This window comes from Pleurodeles waltl, chromosome 12, assembly GCF_031143425.1.
Source record: "Pleurodeles waltl isolate 20211129_DDA chromosome 12, aPleWal1.hap1.20221129, whole genome shotgun sequence".
Classification (NCBI taxonomy): Eukaryota; Metazoa; Chordata; class Amphibia; order Caudata; family Salamandridae; genus Pleurodeles; species Pleurodeles waltl.
The window spans coordinates 516,758,143-516,775,089 of NC_090451.1; the positions used below are offsets into that span (position 1 = coordinate 516,758,143).

Consider the following 16,947-nt stretch of genomic DNA (forward strand, 5'->3'; position numbering starts at 1 on the left):
GTGTCTGAGAGCCCTATATTTATACCCTGGTGCCCTGCTCCTAGAAGGTGGGAGAAGTTTCAAGAAATGTTCTTTGAAGTTCCAGGAGTTTTTTGCCTCCCATGCCCTGATTCCTAGCTGGCTGCACTAACAATACAGGGTTGTTAAGCCTATTGTGAGGTGGCAAAGAACAGCCTATTTAGGTTCAAGTGGGGCTGTGCTTAGTAATGGCCCATTCAGGCTCTGCTAATCCCAGTATTGTGTGACTGTCTTGGAGAAATTCACAAAGTCATTACTGTCGGTCACACCCAGCCATGTGACTTAAGCCAGACTGCAGGCACAGAGGGCTAAAGGAAGGAAAAAGTCAACTTACTTAAAGTGGCACTTTCAAACTTGTAACATGTCCTACCTTTTAATTACACAGCACCCTGCCCTTTGTGATTTACATGAAATAAAAGGGGAGCTTGCGGCTTGGCAAGCCGTTTTAAATGCCAAGTCGATATGGCAGTGGGACACTGCTTTCAGGCAGCAATGGCAGGCCTGGGACAAGTTTAAGGTGCTACCTAAGTGGGAGGCACAATAAGTGCTGCAGGCCCACCGGTAGCATTACATTTAGAGGCCCTGGGTATATGGTGTGCCACTTTACAATGGACTTGCATGTAAATTAAGTATGCCAATCGAGTATATGCCAATTAAACCATGTTTTAGGGAGAGAACACAAGCACCTGAGTACTGGTTAGCAGTGGTAACGTGCACAAAGTCCCAAGGCCAACCAAGCCAAAATCCAGCAAAAAGTAGTAGGAGGAAGACAAAAGGTTTGGGGTTGACCCTGTAGAGAGGGCCATTTCCAACAAGCTGGCCTCGCCATTTATGTCTCAAGCGCTCCACTTCTACCCTGGCAATATGAGTTTCCTGCAACACAGACACCTGTACCCCCGCCTCTGTAAATAACTGTGGATATTATGGTGTTTAGATGCAGAGCCTATCCCATGGATATTCCAGGATGAGAAAGTCAGTGTATGACACTAGTCCTGCATCCTGTCGAGCCGTGTGAGTAGCATGAATGTCTCCCTGAGACCAAACCTCCCACATCAACACACAGTGTGAACCCTAAGACAAACCATATGAACCCCAACTGTGACCCTCCCTATACAAAAGCAGCCAGCAAAGGCTGGCACTGAAACATGTAAAGTGAAAACATTGTCAGTACAACTCCACCTCCAGTCTCCAGTTGGCAGGGACCAATCAAGGAGAGGTAGGCCATGGTGTAGAGGCTAAGCCAGTTCCACGCCAGCCCCACACTCGAACATCGTCCGGGCCCATGATCCAGCTCACTGCTGGCCTCCAGGGCACGATCCTGGGTCATATAATAAGCAGCAGAAATACACATAGGCAGTCATTCCCAAACTTGAACTGCCACAAACCCTCGTCCAGCAATGCAAAAGCACCATATTTGACTCACAACCACCAGTCAGCTATTTTCCCAGTATCCCAGCATTTCAGATCAGGTCATCCACTGACTGTGGAGTCACTGAAGGCAAGGCAGCACTATCCAGTAGGGAAGTCCTGACTCCCAGACCACTGATCGTCTGCCAGACAGGGTGCCAGTTTCCGAGTCAGACTCCTTCATCACTACAATCTCAGTTATAGCCTAGAGTGCAGCTGCCTGCTCCTGTTTGGTCTGTGAAGGAGGTGGTTTCTTAAGGGACTGCCCCCCTGGGCCCTTTGTGAGATCTACATTCAGGTACTTCAGTCTTGGGTGGGGTCACAGATAGAGTGGTCCCCGCTCTATAGACCTCTAACCACTCCCATGTCATACCTGGTTCATCACAGAAGTGAGCAACTCCATCCAGTATGTTTCTGAGTTGGCAGGGAACATCAAAGAATATTGCAAGCCTTTTCTGAGGACCTTCTTTACTCCCATCAAGGAAGCACGCTTTGCTTGCACTGCAACCGTGAATTCAGGGCACACTGATACTTCACTATTGTCCACTGTAAAAGGGCTCCCAGTTCGTGGTTTTCGAAGTATAATATCTATGTCTTTATATTGGAGTAGCCTGGTCACCACAGGGTGGGGGAGAAGACCGGATGCTAGTGTGTATTCTGGTACATTGTGGGTACGTTCCAGGGTAAAGAAGGGAGTAAGAAGATTTGGGGCAACCTCTGACTGAACCCAATGTTAGAGATATGGTACCATATCGCCTCCCTCTGTACCGTCAGGAAGTCCAAACACCCGGATATTGTTTAGGAGGTTGCATCTCTCCACATCTTCCGCCCAATGTTCCACAATGCGGCCAAGCCCTCAACAAAGTTCAAGACCACCAGCACCAGTTGAGTTTGGGCTAAACTGATACAAAATTATCTTCCCCAGGGAAGGGAACAATCCCAGAGCCCCTGAGCTTCATGGAGCTTATGTAGTGCCAAGTGAGAAACAGCCAGTTCTCAGTCCAATTCACCCAGTTCCCTCCCTGTACCTCTACGAAAAGACAGTTCAGGTGAAACCCTCCTGAAGTATGCCAGGTACCGGAGCACACCCCTATCCAGATCGCTCAGCAGGAAGGGCCCGGCACTCAGAGCAAGGGAGTCTGTCTCCCAGAGCACAGGCAAAAGCAGGGCACTCCCACACGGGAGAGCCACCTCACCCCCAGCAGACACAGGACCGCATCTGTAATGGCAATGCGATGTCTTCAGCAACCGCTCCTCACCCAAGTTCTGCAGGCAGAGGGAAAGCAGGGGACAATCCAGGTCACACAGCTACCATGATCCAGGCAGCACAAACTGGTGGCCCCACAACACTTACGGTTTCTTCTAGGGGCCCTCTTTGGTGCACAAAATGGGGGGTACCCCAAGCTCCAGCGACTCTGCAGCAGGTGGCATGCTTCACTAGGACAAACAAAGGCAGCCACCTGTGCTCTTCCAGGCAGCCCTACACCGGGTTCAGTGATTTCCCAGCACTCCAAGGCTGTCCCGAGCCAGAAGCCCCTCCCCCAGTTGTCACCAACAGAGGAGGGGAAGATGCTGGTCTGCCCCCGGTTGCTTCCCAGCCAGAAACCCAGGCACATGGCCTCGATACAAGCCCTAAGGCACTCCTCTACATAAAACACTGAGGGGGTCATTCCTACCCTGGCGGTCCGAGACCGCCAGGGTAGGGGACGGAGGAAGCACCGCCAACAGGCTGGCGGTGCTTCTGGGGCTATTCTGACCGCGGCGGTAAAGCCGCGGTCAGAAAAGGGAAGCCAGCGGTTTCCCGCTGCCCCTGTGAATCCTCCACGGCGGCGCTGCAAGCAGCGCCGCCAGGGGGATTCCGACCCCCTTCCCGCCAGCCTGGTTCTGGCGGTTTTCACCGCCAGAACCAGGCTGGCGGGAACGGGTGTTGTGGGGCCCCTGCAGTGCCCATGCCACTGGCATGGGCACTGCAGGGGCCCCCTAACAGGGCCCCACATTGATTTTCACTGTCTGCTTGGCAGACACTGAAAATCGCGACGGGTGCAACTGCACCCGTCGCACACCAGCAACTCCGCCGGCTCCATTCTGAGCCGGCTTCCTCGTTGCTGGTGCTTTCCCGCTGTGCGGGCGGGTGGCCTTTTGGCGGTCGCCCGCCAGCCCAGCGGGAAAGTCAGAATGACCGCCGCGGTCTTTTGACCGCGGTACGGTCTTCTGGCGGTTCCCGCTTGGAATGAGGGCCTGAGTTTGGCAGCCGGGGTGTCACCCACTGTTCAGTTGCGCAGAGCCTTTGCACCCGGTCTCAATCATGAGCTCCTTCGAGGCTTAAGAATGCACCAAAAGTTCTGTTACTTATAGAGGCTGCACCGCTCGCTAATGTAAGCCAACCGGTCTGGAGGGGGCAGCATCCTCAGGCCGTAGGCACAATCTCAGCCACCAGGGCTGCTAGAGTGTTACGCAAAGATGGGGCAGCACTGAACCAGGAAAGGCACTCTCCAATTCCATGAAGCCCTCAGCCGGTCCCCATTTGCTCTCTGGTCACGAGTCCTAGAGTTGGGAGAATTTGGAGGGACTGCATGCTCCCTAGTTCATACCTTTTAGTTCATTGGTTTGTTAGTTGCCACATTGCATTGTGGGACCTACTGTTCTTGAATAAGGGGGAACCTGGGCGGGTGGAGCCTGGATATATGCGGGGCGTGAGGGGGGCAATGGAAAAACCTTATATTGCACCCTTCAGGGATACTACAGCATAATAGCTTCTAATATAAACTGAGATGGTATTAAATACCTTTACATGGAATGCTAAAGGGCTCAACTTCCCCAATAAACATTCACGGATATGGAAATATATTTTTGATAGGTGACTTGACATTATCGCGCCCCAATACACCAATCTGAAGCAGACAGATACATGGATTACGCCATAGATCATACCCTCTTATATATGCCTCTTCAGCACCGGAGCCAGCACCATCAGCCCAGTCCTAACCAACATCAACACCTCCATCTTCTGACCCTCCTTCCTGGACACCTGGAATCATGCAGAGGTCACCAGACACTTCAACAAGCCCTCAGCAGATCCCAACGATCTCAAAAACTACAGGCCCATTTCCCTACTACCGTACCCCGCCAAAGTAATCGAAAAAGTAATCAACCACTAGCTCACAGAATACCTTGAACAAAACCAAGTACTGGACTACTCACAATCTGTATTTTGAGACAACCATAGCATGGAAACCATGCTGGTCATGGCCGTGGACAACATCAGAACCCTCCTCAACTAGGGAGAAACAGCGGCGCTCATCCTACTAGACCTCTCTGCGGCTTTCGACACGGTCTCCCATCACACTCTCCTCAAAACACTCCATGACATCGCCATCCGTCACAGTGCCCTCAAATGGATCGCCTCCTTTCTCTCAGGCTGCATGCAAAGCATCCGCCTCCCATCTTTCACCACTGCATCCAAAACTATCACCTGCGTTGTACCCGAAAGATCCACCCTCAGCCCCACCCTCTTCAACATCTATAGGACTCCCCTCGCAAACCTCATCAGGTCGGCATCACCTTATTCTCCTACGCAGACAATACCCAACCGATTTTCTCCCTCACCAAGGACCCCCACAATGCCAAAACCAACTTCCACAAAGCCATGAAGGACGTAGGCAGGTAGATGAGGGACAGCTGCCTCAAGCTCAACATCGACAAGACAAAAGTCCTGATCTTCTGAAAAAACTCCAAAATAACAGACCACAGCTGGAAGCCTGCTCAACTCAGACCCCCTTCCACCCCATCAGACCACGCCCGTAATCTCGGCTTCATCATCGACAGCAAACTCCTGATGAAACGTAAAGTCACCTCGGTGGCCTCCTCCCACTTCTGCATACTCCAGATGCTCCACAGAACCTTCAAGTGGATCCACCTCTGTGCAAGTAAAACACTCACTTACGCCCTGATCACCAGCCACCTCGACTATGGCAACGCCCTCTACGCTGGTCTCCCTGCCCAGCCACTGAAAACACTGCAGTCCATACAGAACGCAGCAGCCAGATCCATCCTGGTCCTCCCCCAGATGCACCAGCATCTCAACCCACCTCAGAGCCCTTCATTGGCTCCCTGCCAGTTCAAGATCCTCACCCTGGCCTTCAAGGCACTATACAATCAAGGCTGGACCATACATCAACAACAGACTGAAAATTCACACTCCTGCAAGACACCTCCACTCCCCTCAACCTTAAACACGTCCCCCACACCCACTGCTCCAGCAGTGGCAGCTGCGCCTTCAGCTACGTTGCCGCTAAATTCTGGAACAGCCTTTCCCTACACCCCAGGACATCCCCCTCCATGGCAGTCTTCAGGAAACAACTCAAGACATGACTTTTGGATGGAGACAAGGCCCCCCAGCGCCCGCCCAGAGACCCACAAGGATGATAGTGCTGCGCTTTAGAAAACATTGATTGATTTGTTCTGCCAACACAAAACACAATAGAGCTGCACTTCTTTTCCACTCCATGGCCAACTTTCACTTTATCAGTAGTTAGTTGGATAAGGAGGGGAGACTGGTGATGGTTAAAGGCCTGATTGACCGCTGCCCCTGCATCACTACCTCAGTTTATGCTCCCAATACCGGCCAGGCGGAGTTTCTCTGCTCCTTCCTTTCCTTGCTAGGTGGGTTCTCAGTGAGGGTTGTCATATTGATGGGAGATTTCAACTTAATATGGGATCCCAGTTCGGATACCACAAACCTGCACAGATCCTAAGCCGGATTGTTTCCTAAAACCATTAAAATGACTCTCCCTCACTTGGGCCTGGTAGATGCTTGGAGAATACTGAATCACAACACGAGGGACTACACTTTCTTCTCCCACTCCCACAGAACCCACTCTAGACTAGACCACAAGTTCATAAGCCAACAGTTAGAACACTCCATTCTGGCCACTACCATTCACCCAATTACTATCTCAGACCATGCTCCATTATAAACTGTCCTTGACTGGCGCACCCTGAAGTCATCCTTCTGGAGATGATACTTCCCTAACGTTCTCTCAAGAGACCCCTTGTTTCGTACAGAACTTAGAAAGTCAATTAGATATTATTTTCAGCTAAATAAGACTGCAAACACTGATCCTTCCCTAATCTGAGATGCCTTTAAGGCAGTAATTTGTGGGAAATGTATATCTTTGATGACTACGCTAACTCAATAGAGGACAAGGGAGAGGGAGATGCTTGAAGCAGAACTCGAGGGCCGAAAAAACCCATAAGGCTACCCCTACCCTTGGCCTTTCAGGGGAAAGTTAAAGCTATATATGCTAGCAGTGTAGAACTATCCCTCTTACGGCTTAAGCAAACCATCTATGAGAAAGGAAACAAGGTGGGCTCCCCTTGTTAGCGAAGCAATTATGTAATAAACAAGAGCAAACGTATATCAGACAGATACAGGATGAGACAAGAGTGCTTCAACACACTGAGCAAGGGAAGGCACAGGCATTCTGAGACTTCTACAAATGACTCTACACTTCAGACTCAGACTCTATGGACAACAGAGAACAGTTAGCCTATCTGGCTAACGTCACTCTACCCAAGATCTTTCCAACCCTTAATGCTGCCTTGAATGCCACTACTGCATCAGAAGAAGTGCAATTTACTATAGACATTCTTAAACTCCATAAAGCCCCTGGCCCCGACAGCTTTAATGCACCTTTCTAGAAGACTTTCAGTTCTGAATTGGTTCCTCACCTGACAGAACTCTTTAACCATATAGCAATCACTCCTTCGATGAGAGAAGCCCTGATATTGGTTATCCTGAAACCGGGGAAACCTCTTAGATCTTTGTGCTTTGTACCTCCCAATAGCTCTTCTTAATTTATACACTAAATTGTACACTAAAACCCTGTCTCACAGACTGAAGGAGATAATGCTGGAGCTGGTCCACCCTGACCAGTTTGGCTTCATTGCAGGGTGACAAACCCATGACAATCTACGATGAGTCATCCACCTGATAGAGAAAGCTGCAAAGAAATCCCTCCCGGCGAGCCTGCTAATGTTGGATGCTGAGAAGGCTTTTGATAGGGTGGGCTGGACCTTCCTATCTCAAACGCTGCGCCAGTTCGGGTTCAATGAGCGCTTCATAGCTATGATACAGGCTAATTATAGCTGCCCCCATTCAAGAGTTTTAGTGAATGGGACAACCTCTGACTTCTTTAGTCTCACTAGAGGTATGTGCCAGGAGTACCCCCTTTCCCCTTTACTTTTTGACCTTAGCATTGGACCATTAGCAGCAAAAATAAGAGCTACTCCCTCCACTGAGGGAATTCCCTTTGGATTGCACGAACATAAACTCTTGTTATTCATCGATGACATCTTGCTTTTCCTCACCTCCCCTCAGTCTTCTCTTCAAGCTTTGCAAGTCGAACTTCAGCGCTATGAATCAGTTACAGGCTTCTGTATTAACCTACTCAAATCTTTCATGCTCAACCTAACGGTCCCCTCTGCTGAAATTGCACGCCTTGCATCAATCTCCCCCTTTCAATTAGCAAAGGATATTACATATCTGGGGATAAAACTCACACTAAAGTGACCAACCTCTATAGGGCAAACTACCCTCCTTTACTGCGACAACTCAAAATGGATTTGAAACAATGAGCCCCATTATATCTAACCTGGTTAGGTCACATAAACGGCATTAAGATGTCAGTGGTCCCTCGTAAACTATACTTGTTTCAGGGACTCCCAATCAACGTAAGAGGGAATTCTTTGTTAACATCTGCTCCCTGATTACAAAATTCATATGGCAGAATCGAGGGGCCTGACTACCTTATCGCCTTCTGACACTTCCCAAAGACATAGGGAGCCTGAGTCTACCTGACTTCTTGACTTATTATAGAGCGGCCCAGCTCCAGCTTATATCTGAATGGTCTGTAAAAGAGTCATATAAATACTGGCCACACATGGACTGGGCAATAGTGGGAAGAACAATTTGGGATATCGTTTGGAAGCCTAAGTCTGACTGGCCACACAATGCCTATTTAAGCACTCAAACAGCTACCACCTTGAAAATCTGGGACATGGTCACTAAGGCAAATGGGCCATCGTCCTTCCCCTCCTCCTTTACACCTATAAATTTCAACCCAGCCTTTCCACCTGCCTTGACACAGGCCCTTTTGATGAACAGCGAGAAGGGGGCTGCCTTACCATATGTAACATGTTCCACGGCTGGGACATTTTAACATTTCAGAATTGCTGCCGCGATTTTAATCTAACTGCCTCTGAAGTGTACTATTATGTAGAATTAAAACACTGGGTTTTCCAGACAGATGTAAGGCAAGCTGCCACTAGCGATATCCTCCCCATTGAGAAATTTGTAAGGTAACCAGGAACCACCAAGGGATGCATCTCCTTTCTCTATTTCTTATTGAGATCTACTATGCCTACCCCTACCTTACGTCATGTCACACTTTGAGAGCGAACGTTGGGGATACTAACTGAAGATTGATAATGGCATAACCTATGATGTGATATCTGCACATTTAATCACGCACTGGGTTTGCGTGAAGCACATAATAAAGTAATTTACGACAGGTATTTATACCCTGAAAAACTCCAGAAAATATTCTTGAACACATCCGATAGATGCTGGAGGGGTTGTGAACTACTGGGAGATTTCGATCATATCTGGTGGGGCTGCATGCCCATTCACCCTTACTGGGAGGAGATCTTAGTTCACATAAAAGAGACATTGGGTTATCCTATACTTTCAGCTCTGGAAAATACTTTACTGGGCCTCAGGGACCCATCCCCTAAGCACTAAACACAGGGGGTCAGATCAATCCTCTGGCTGTGCCTAGGTGCCACTAAAATGGAGAAAAAAAAACAAGGCCCCATCAATGTCTCAATGTCATGCTCGCCTATGGCATGCGCTTACCATGAAGTGGCTGACCAACGTTATGACTGACTCTAGGAAAAACTTTTACTATATATGGGGACCCCTGGTGCAGTATCTTTTGAAGGGCCTCCCTCTCTTCTCATGCCCCACCCAGACGAGGGCCATCCCTCTACCTTTTCCAGATATGAGATCTTCCCGAGACTCTGCCTTGTCGTGCTCTGGGCGACCAAGCTAAACTACCCCTCACTGTAACGTCCAGACATACCTTCTATACACTGCCTAAACGCTTAAGGCCCGACCATGCAGGTTATAACGGTTAAACCTTTACAGGTTGTAATCCTGATTTATATGTTTGTATTCTATGTCTTAATAGAAATATACACTTCTGCAAAGTCATAGATGTTTCTGTTATTCATACATAAATTTGATATATGTGTAACTGTATGGCCTGCTTATAGTTGTGATACAAAAAGGGGGGTCCTACATTTTAGGAGCAAGAAACCTCACACACCCATAAGGGTGTCATGCTTCATCATTGGAGTTGCTCCTCGTCAGACCGGCACTGCAATGTCTGACGGGCACCACCCCAAAAGGGGGGGCTCTTTGCCGGAGATCTTTTTAGTGATGATGCCAAGACCCCAAGTGTGAGTATGAAAAGTAGAAATAGATATTTCTACTTTTCATATTATGGGTGTGTGAGGTTTCTTGCTCCTAAAATTTAGGACCCCCCTTTTTGTATCCTTTCTCGTCTTTCTGTTGGAACAGTGTATTGTATATATCAACATATTATCACTAATCGGGAGGTTATACACTGGACCAAAATTCCTACCCATCCCCCTGAATATTTTTATGCTTATAGTTGTGACACTTTCCACAACTAGCTTTACCTTTGGTATAGGCCTTATGTTTTGTACATCATGACTGTTTATGTGATGACTTTGAAAAACAATAAAAACAGTTTGACAAAAGGGTACCATTAATGAAGCACACTGAGAAGTGGGTGCCCCGCAGACAATTTTAAATCCCCTTGCTTCTATATGCACTGATCATTGTCTATGTGCACTGACCATTGAGAACCACCCGCTCTGTTGTAATCAGGTGTCGTAGCACACACCGGAGGCCCTAGGCACCCAGGGTGGGACCCCTATGATGAAGCATGCCACCAACTAGTTTGGTGGGTGACTGGTCTTTTTAAGAAGCTAAAAGAGGTCCGAGATACACAGGAACAGGTCATAGACAGAATTTGGAGGTGGCGACATACTTGCTCATGTTGTGTTGGCTATTATTTGCACTTGGGAAGGTGAGCAGGTGGTTACTTCTTTCTTCTTACTCTCTCCTATGTTGTTTTTTGTGTTTTTAAAGATGCATTAAAGACATGAGCATGATATCGCCAACGGGGGCTTTAAAACACTAAAGAAAGAACCATGGATATAGGTAGTCAGAGAAAGATATCAAGGGAAAATGTATTTAAACACCAACAGAAAAGCCTTAAACCACCAGGGAGAGGGTCTTGGAAACAACTAGAGGAGGAACATGAGGATAACAAGAAACAGGCAAACAAGGGAAATGGCATACAGTGCAAGGAGATAGAATATGGTAATAGAAAGGAACTGAGCATGCACAACTACATAAGGGGCAACAGATCAATGAGAGTTGAATCAAAGAAGCACCAAAGAAAGGAGAACAGAAACACATCATGAAGCAATGCAATACCAAAGTAAACATATGGGAAATTTGTGGGGAAAGTATGTGTGGGGAAAAGAAAGAAAAGTGGAAGGAGCCCACAGGACAGATCTTGGAAATGTCATGGAAAAGACAAGGATGCAAGGTAAGATCAAGAGTGACAGCACTAAAGTAAGATGCATGTTTGCCCCTCAAGAAGCAGAGATAGGAACCATGCTTTTAAGCGAATGCACTCTGCGGGGATAAAGTGTGTGCGTATGGAAAGAGCATTGGAATATCGAGGAGGAAAAGCATAGGAGCACCAAGAGAAAAACATGTAATTACAAAAGAGAAGCTCTAATGGAATGATCAGACAGCCAGAGAAAGGAGTAAAGGAACACCAAGGAGCACAGTGTAGAGTCAGCCTGGACAGGAACATGGCTGAACTGTAGGATGAATCTCAAACAGCAAGGCAAGAAAGCCTGGAGGATCAATCTAAGTGGGAATCCTTGGAAAAGCATGGAAACAGGGAAGGGCTACAAAGCAAATACCCAAACTACAGCGGCAAAGAGGACTGAAGCACATCTGAGTCTAGAAAACGTATGGCAACAGCATGGAATACCTCGAGGAAGAAGAATAGTGTCAGTTTGGGAAGGAAGAGGGAGTGCCATAAGAAGATTCATGAAAGAACTCTGGAATGGGAGCACAGAAGGATTATGGGAAGGACTAGAAAGCAAACCCTTAAATTAAGGGCCCTCTTCCTTAAAAACACAATGCATCCCCTTAGACTATATTTTCAAGCAAAGGCACAGCATGACGAACAATCAGGGTCTGTTCCTTTAGCTGTACTCCCAAATAAATCACTCTTTATCTACATCCACAGGGAATGCACAGTGTTATCATGACTTCACCAGCTCACCTCTGAAGATCCCCATCGTCCTCAGAATTCTGCATTCACTCACCATCATGATTTTCGTGTACTGCTCTTCACATAAGTGGTTCCTTTTCGTTCCACTGCCTTCATTCCTTTGTTTAATCTCTGTACTCCCCTATCTACGTAGATTTACTGTCACACCCTAGTACCTTTCACCAGGTGCCATAAGTTTCTCTTCCAAGTAGCACTCAATACCACACTTACCTGCTAGTGATCTATTGCCAATCATACCCTTCCTCGGGCCCTCTTTAGACGTAAGACCTCCTTTGATCTCCCAGAAAGAGTAATTTTAAGTCCACTCTTTACTACCATCATATGTGACCCCTTCGTACCTTACATAGACCTACGTTCCCATTGTATTCTCTCTTACATAGACACACTGCAGATCTGCGCTCCCTTAAATATGGACTAATGTTTTTCCACTTCCCAACTCTCACACAGATGTGACATCTAGGTACACAAAGCTGCACTACCATCGCCATCACTTTGAATTGTGAAAGGCATGTTTGCCTTCTCGCTGTATCCCATGACCCTGAGTATGCCGTCTTCAGCCAGAGTCTGTAGAGGACCCCCACAGTGACATATACATTTCCTAATCAAGCTGCTCCAAGGTGCATCTTGTGTGCGTCTATACCTGGTGATGACGCTGCTGCCCTTTGACCTCCTCGATACCAAGGGGGCACGTCCTGTCCCTCCGAAAAATAACCTGAGTGCCTGTGAAAACCATCCAAGGAAAAGAGTTAATTCAATGGCTGCAGTGCGTATTGCTGCTGGCGAAGTTTCGGCAAGTCCAGACTCCACTTGAAGGCAAGGCTTCTCTTGCAAGATTTTGAAATCCACCTTGTGTTCCCTTGCGTGGTTCTACAGCTAAAGCACACTATAATTCAGGGATCCCACACTCATGCAATTCTCGGGACACCTTAAAACCCAAATCACACACTCGTGCAATACTGGGAATCCATATTTAATACCTTGAACCCTCAGCTCCACAACTGTACAATGCCAGATACAATACGTCCTGGCTCTCGCTTGTGCGACGTTGCAGTCCGTTAACACCACACGTCTTCGCTCTTCCCCAAGCACTGACTCATGCGAATCCTAAAGTTCTTCAAGTTCTGTCTCTGCTCCAGAAGTATACAGGTGCGATGAAGAAGATGGAGAACACCTCAAGGCTTCAGCAGTTATGATCAGACCTCACATCCTGCCGCAGTTGGACGACACTCAAGCCATGGCTCTCACTGTCCTCATGCAACCCAAACTCAAGATACCCGAGTCCTGGTCCCGTCTCTGTGCTGTCAGAACAATAGCACCCGTTTCTATTTAGATTTATCCTGAATGGGTGATGGGCCGGTCGGGTCGTGGTTTACCCTTGTGGGGCACTGGCATTGGACACCCAAAGTGATTGTCCCCTCTTGTGGGATGTTGATGTCAGTCACTGGCTTCTATCCCTAAACCCACCCACAGGACAGGGACTTGCTGAAATCCTCTCATGAATGCCATACGTGATTAGAGCTCGCAGCACAGACGGATTAAAGGGCCGGAGCTTCCCTCGCCACAGGGGCGGTGGCTCCTACATGAGCGCTTCCCTAGCGATACTTGGAGTTCATTATCTTTTCAGTTTTATGCAAGGGTGCACAGAAACGCTCCGCAAAAGAGAAACATTCGGAGAAAAATGATGTATGATTTATCATTGTGCATAAGAAAGCTCTGCAAAACGTAAACGTGCAGAGAAAGTAATGTGCATTTTCGGGCGGGGCTGATTTGAATCCAAGTGAACATTATCCCAGTGTGCGGTGAAAATACCTCGAAAGGAGCAATACAACTTTGCACGGGCGAAAGCAGGGAAACATGCAAAGTTCACAAAGGGCAACAACAAGGCATTTTGCAGACCCTCCCCGGACGGTGAAAAAGTGTATGTAAAAGATCAAAGCCGTTTTCATTAGCTACCGCAACATTTGAGGAACAATATTTCCCCTTTTTAATTGCCAAGGACAGCAGGAAATGGCATTAATCTAAGAATGAATTAAGGGCTCAAGTAGCTCAGACTACAATACTACCCCCCATTCCAATCACCCGTGTCTTCTGCTCACTGCTCCTAAGCTCATCCCTTCCTCCATGAAGCATGCACAAGTAGAATTTATCCGCCACTAGATTTCGGGAATAACAGTTTAAGGTTGGCCTGTCCTCCATAAAGAGAGGTAAGGCAGGTAGCCAAAATTATTAACTCTCATCCGGCCCTTGTGAGGATGAGAGGTCACTTGTAGTGGGTACCATGAACTGGTTAAATAGACAAAGGGCTAATTTATTATTTATATAACAATTCGAAAGAGCAGAAAGACCCAGTAACAAGTCTGATGTACACTGAGATATTTGAAGGACATTAATTTCCATATACCATTCCATGTCACTAAAAGAGCATCTGCCTCCAAACATTTGCAGGTTCCCATGACCCTTTGCGGCCACACCCACCACCCACTTAACCAGTCGGCAAAACCAGTGGCCAAGCATGGAAGAAAAGGCCAACAGAATGTCCTGCCTGAAGCCTTAAGCCCAGCCCACCCACAACTTTGATTTAAAAGGCAGTTTGGCACAGATGAAAGGAATAAGTATGAACAATGTATACTCAAGTCCCTTGTTCTGCACCATAGTGCACTGAAGCAACTAGTGCAAATGCCCTCGCCTGGGCTACTGACGCACAATTTGCGTGTGCCATTCTCTTGCATGAATTAAGAGTCAGTGGCGGACACGTCAGAAGAGGTGTCCAAGGATTAGGTCATGCTGAAAATATTCTCTACTGCCCTAGACACCAATGTGTTCAGACATTTTATTGTCTGAGCCAAAATATCCTGTTGTGCACCCATGGAAGAGTCAGGGAAAAAACTATTCTGGAAAAGACATCCATGGTCCACCGAAAAGACCATGGTGCTGTCTCCTGGCCTCACAGTGCATTCAATCCTGCTGGCAAGTTGTCACTGCATAGGTTCTACAAGACATAGCCTCTAGATTTAGCACTTTCTCTTCTAATTGGAGGATTTGTTGTTACTATCAACTCTAAATCAGGCCAAAAGGTACTTCAAGGGAAGAATCAGAGGGTCTTTCAAGGGTCTCACTTAGTCCCACAGATCTAATTTGCTACTGCGTCAATATAGCATCATAAACTACCCTGGTTGAAGTCACTGGGTTGAGAGATCCAAATCACATCTCATTCTATAACTTCATTAACATTCAACGCACAGAATGTACTGTGAAACTCTGCACTGTCTGCACTTTAGGACAGTGGAGAAAAGAGGAGGCTCATGGTACATAGGGAAGAAACAGGAACGGAGTGGAAGATGAGAGAATAAAGGCCACAGATGAGAGAAGGGGAGGAAGGAGAGGAAGGGAAAGTAGAACTTAATGTTTAGGAAGAGTAACAAAAACTAACCAGGGGAGAACACAGAATAAGATGGAAGGAAAAATGTGACGAAGAGAGAAGAAAGAAGGAGATCCTTGGTAGAGGTTAAAAAAAATATGATAACATATTTGGTCTGGATACTTAAAAAAAGACCCAAAACGAGTTGAATAGGGACAAATAAAGGAGAAGGAAAGGGATGTGCAAGAGAAAAGGTGTGAGAGTTGAGGTGGTGGACAACAGATTACGAAAGAGGAAAGACCTTAAGGATGAGAGAGAGGTGCTGACAGAGGAGCTAACAGGGAAACAATAAGAAACCCAACAAACAGTAAGCTTAAAGGGGCAATGAGGCGAGAGAAAAATAGAGGGCAGAATAAACGAAATGGCTCTCGACATTGTTATGAGACTTCCCTCCAATTCGCACAGTAGACTATAACTTAATTAGTACCGAACGTGTACAGGCTTCACAACAAAGCGGTCCACTGACTGCCTTTAAGGAGAGCGAAAAAATATAGAAGGCAAGGAGCAAGTAGGGAAACAAGAGAAACAGAGTGTGGGGGGTAATGAAATGGAGAATACAAATTGAGAATGGAACAAGTAGAGCTTAATATGTACAGAAAGTGTGAGAAACTGACCAGAAAAGAAAGAACAAAGATAAATGATTGCAATGAGGAAGGGGAAGTAGAGAGCAATGATGAGGAAGCAGGTGGTAGGAGAAGCAAAACAAGGAAAAACAAGGAAAAAGAAAGAAGGCGGATGTGAAAGAAAGCCATGGAAGCAACAGAAAGGTATGAAAAAGTTAGTGACAGGTCGGAAACATGAGGGAAGGTCTGGAGGATGAGAGAGACATCCCCAGAGAAAACTGTGGGTAACTGAAAACAGGAAGTACTAGAAAGGCGGAAATGAGGGGACAGAAGATGCAGACGAAGGAACTCGGCAAGAGAGGCAGACGGATAAATGTATAGAGGAAAACAATTAACTTGAGAGTTCGCATGAGTAAAACAGTGCCCGTATGGGGGCGTACTGGAAGAGAGGGCGGGTAGAAAGTAAATATAGGACGTAAGAGACGCTGAGGGAAGAGGAAGCAGGGCAGGTCATGGCAGCGGTTGACAGAGGGCGACGACGCGCCTGTCTGTGAGGTGTAAGCACCCTGAGGCCGGTGACGGTGGAGGTCATTGAGCTAATCACCTCACTGCTGAGGCAGCGCGCCCGCGGCTGATCCAATTACCATTGAGTGGATTTCAGACTGCGCCTAATCCAGGCCGCGCTGCCGCGGCACCGGAGGCAGCGCGCGGCACGAGAGGGAGCGAGGAGGGAGCAGGCGGCCAGAGGTGCAGAATGCTGGGATAGAGGGCAGGCAAAGAGAGCGAGGAGAGAGCAGGGGAAGAGAGGGGAGAAGTGATGAGCACTGGAGGTGCGAGGATAGAGCACACGAAGAGAGGTGCAGAATAGTGGAGGAAGACCGGCATAGGGAGCAAGGAGACAGTAGGAAAAGAGGGGGCGAGAGGTGCTGACCGGATGGGTAGGAGGGAAAGTAGAGAGACTGAGGAAGAGCCAGGTATACAGGAGGGTGAGAGATGGTGACCAAATACAATTGAAAATAGACTTATTACATCTTTATCTTCACATAAAAATATTCCTATATAACATTTTTCTTAA

The 16,947-nt window shown here is 47.4% G+C and overlaps 1 protein-coding gene across 1 annotated transcript in view; it reads right to left on the bottom strand.

The window, feature by feature from the left end:
* Window positions 1-12,625, bottom strand: part of CNGB1 (cyclic nucleotide gated channel subunit beta 1) — a 1,925,718-nt gene extending 1,913,093 nt beyond the window's left edge. Inside the window, exon 1 of the mRNA XM_069217388.1 lies at window positions 12,532-12,625. The gene's annotated coding sequence lies outside the window, so the exon portion shown is untranslated. The remainder of the gene's footprint in view (window positions 1-12,531) is intronic.
* Between the last annotated feature and the right edge of the window lie 4,322 nt (window positions 12,626-16,947).